Below are 3,920 nucleotides of genomic sequence, written 5' to 3' on the forward strand. Positions count from 1 at the left end.
CAGGCGCCCGCCACCACGCCCAGTTAATTTTTGTATTTTTAGTGGAAACGGAGTTTCACCACGTTGGCCAGGCTGGTCTCTTAACTCCTGACCTCAGGCTATCCGTCCGCCTCTGCCTCCCAAAGTGCTGGAATTAGAGGCGTGAGCCACCGCGCCCGGCCCACAATATAATATATATGTATTTTGTTAGTTTGTTTTGTTTTGAGACGGAGTCTCGCTCTGTCGCCAGGCTGGAGTGCAGTGGCGCGATCTCGGCTCACTGTAGCCTCCGCCTCCTGGGTTCAAGCGATTCTCCTGCCTAAGCCTCCCGAGTAGCTGGGCGCTCGCCACCACGCCCAGCTAATTTTTGTATTTTAGTAGACACAGGGTTTCATCATGTTGGGCAGGATGATCTTGATCTCCTGACCTCGTGATCCGCCCGCCTTGGCCTCCCAAAGTGCTGAAATTACAGGCGTGAGCCACTGCGCCCGGCCCGAGGCACTCAAATATTTTTTTCAGTGAATGGATTACTCTCACCTTATTAGTGTGGGAGAGTATATGAGCTTTGGCATTCAGGCAGACGTGGATTTTAATTTTGACTCTTGCATTTACATGCGTGACCTTGGATAAACTCCCTTTACCTCTCTGGTAGTTAATTCCTCATTATTGTTGAAGATAATTCCTACCTTCAAGATGATTGCTTGTATTAAATAAGATAATATGTAGAATGCCCGTAACACTGTCCCTGGCTCACAGTAGGTCTTTAAGAAATGGTAGCTATCATTGTATTCTCTGCTCTGTGTATTCTACACTTCCTCCAGGCAAATACAGAACTTCTCATTTCCACATCCCTTAGTAAGACAGGAATGAATGAACGACTATTATTTTGGTTTTTTTTTTTTTGAGACAGGGTCTCACTCTGTTACACAGGCTGGAGTACAGTTGCCACTGCAGCTTCAACCTCCTGGGCTCAAGGGATCATCCCATCACCTCAGCCTTCTGAATAGCTGGGACCACAGCTGGCACCACTGCACCTGGCTAATTTTTTGTTATTATTATTACTTGGGTAGAGACTAGGTCTTGCTATGATGCCCAGCCTGGTCTGAACTCCTGGGCTCAAGCAGTCCTCCTGCCTCAGCCTCCTAAAGTGCTGGGATTAGAGGCATGAGCCACTGCGCCTGGCTTTAATAACTTTTTTTTTTTTTCCTTTTTTTTTTTGAGATGGAGTTTGGTTCAAGTTGCCCAGGCTGGAGTGCAATGGTGCGATCTCGGCTCACCGCAACATCCACCTCCCAGGTTAAAGCGTTTTTCCTGCCTCAGCCTCCACAGGCATGCGCCACCACACCTGGCTAATTTCTTTTGTATTTTTAGTAGAGACGGGATTTCTCCATGTTAGTCAGGCTGGTCTCCAAACTCCCAACCTCAGATGATCCACCCGCCTCGGCCTCCCAAAGTGCTGGGATTACAGGTGTGAGCCACCGTGCCTGGCCTTGAATAACTATTTTTAAAGCATTTTTAAGGCCTGGCGCGGTGGCTCACGCCTGTAATCCCAGCACTTTGGGAGGCCGAGGCGGGTGGATCACGAGGTCAGGAGATCGAGACCATCCTGGCTAACATGGTGAAACCCCGTCTCTACTAAAAAACACAAAAAATTAGCCGGGGGCGGCGGCAGGCGCCTGTAGTCCCAGCTACTTGGGAGGCTGAGGCAGGAGAATGGCGTGAAGTCGGGAGGTGGAGCTTGCAGTGAGCCCAGACCGTGCCACTGTACTCCAGCCTGGGTGACAGAGCGAGACTCCATCTCAAAAAAAAAAAAAAAAAACCATTTTTAAAGCACTCAATAATGAAAGCATTTTGACCTTTCTGTTTTGAGAGGTTTTCAGTACATACTATTTTGTTAACCACCTCATTCACTATAGCAACTTCACTTTCCCTGTATTCTTGAAACATTTCTGCCTCCCAACTTAGGGTGGTCACAGCAGGAATATCAGTCTCTGAAAGCTCCCATTACCAGATGCAGAGTTCAAACCCTTTCATTGAAGACACATCCCAGGGCCCTTCAGTTTACTTAGCAATGTATAACTTTCAAAGCACTTCCCCATTGATTCTCTCATTTGATTTTCACAGATACCATCTGCGAGGGGTTCAAGGAAGGGTTTAATTACTATCAGTATTTGGTAGGGATACTGAAAAACTATGTAGTGAGAAGTATGGAAACACCCATCAGGGTCGTATGTGCTTGCTCACGTGCCTGTAATCCCAACACTTGGGGCAGGAGTTTGAGACCAGCCTGGGCAACATAGTGAGATCACAGTCTCTGCAAAAAATACAAAATTAGCCAGGCATGGGAGTGTACACCTATGTAGTTCTAGCTACTCAGGAGGCTGTGGCAGGAGGATCCCCACACTACTGCACTTCAGTCTAGGCAACAGAGTGAGACTCTGTCTCCAGAAAAAAGAAAAAATAAATAAAATTAAAAACAAACCAAAAAAACCCACCCATTAGAATCAGCTGGGACTCAGAGTGAATTCCATATGGTCAATAACCAATCCAGGGCCAGGCACAGTGGCTCACGCCTATAATCCCAGCACTTTGGGAGGCTGAGGTGGGAGGATCACTTGAGGTCAGGAGTTCAAGACCAGCCTGGGCAACATGGTGAAACCCCCTCTACCAAAGATACAAAAAATTAGCCGGGCGTGGTGGTACGTGCCTATAATCCCAGCTACTCGGGAAGCTGAGGCAGGAGAATAGCTTGAACCCAGGAGGCAGAGGTTGCGGTGAGCCAAGATCGCGCCATTGCACTCCAACCTGGGTAACAGGGTGTGACTCCATCTCAAAAAACAAACACACAAAAAAGTCTTAGGTCACATTTTAACAGATTTCAACTCAGGATGGCTTCCTTTTGGTCTGCTCAGAAAGCAAGAATTTATATCAGGTTCCAATTACCCCACCTTGGCCCTAAGCTTCTGTTAGGTTGGGAGACAGAAAACTCCAGTTTTAGTTTATAATAGGATAACTGGGGGATATCTAAATGGGGTTTAGGAGGAGGCAGAAAGTGAAGAATCAATGCAGTTCCTATGGTCAGCTACCTCTGGCATGGAGTTGTAGGCCATTTGGTACTACACATTCTAATAAGTTTCTGGGAAAAAACTTTTCCAGAAAAACAAAACAACAACATACGCATACATTTTTAAACAAATAAGTAAATAGTAGCTGGGCTTTTCACTGTTTGAGAAAGAAGTTATAAATAGGGAAAAAAGAAAGCTAAAATGAACCTTGTGGTATTGAATTGGATTCAGATGTATCAGCATAAACTCATGGCTTTAATTTTATTTTTACTTTATTTATTTATTTTTGAGACGGAGTCTTGCTCTGTCACCCAGGCTGGAATGCAGTGGCGCGATCTAGGTCACTGCAACCTCCGTCTCCCAGGTTCAAGTGATTCTCCTGCCTCAGCCTCCTGAGGAGCTGGGATTACAGGGATGTATCACCACCCAGCTAACTTTTGTATTTTTAGTAGAGACAGGGTTTCACCATGCTGGCCAGGCTGGTCTCGAACCAGCCTGATTGGTCTCAATTGGTTATTGACCATGTGGTTTTGCCATGTTGGCCAGGCTGGTCACAGAGTCCTGACCTCAAGTGATCTGCCTGTCTCAGCCTCCCAAAGTGCTAGGATTACAGGTTAGAGCCACCACGCCCAGCCATAAAACTCATGGTTTTTAAAAATAGATACAGACAGATCAATACAGAAATATAAATATGTAAGCATGTATGGGTTCGTGTATTACATATATTACCTAGCCTCTGGGAGGGTCTAGAAGCAATTACACCCTAAAAACTGAACACACCTAACACCCAGATGTAAACAGCATTCTCCAATAAACCAGAAACCAGTTACCCTTGGAGAATGGTTGTTTTTAGGACTGGGCAGAGAAAATCCAAAA

The sequence above is a fragment of the Chlorocebus sabaeus genome, chromosome 1 (assembly GCF_047675955.1).
Source record: "Chlorocebus sabaeus isolate Y175 chromosome 1, mChlSab1.0.hap1, whole genome shotgun sequence".
Lineage (NCBI taxonomy): Eukaryota > Metazoa > Chordata > Mammalia > Primates > Cercopithecidae > Chlorocebus > Chlorocebus sabaeus.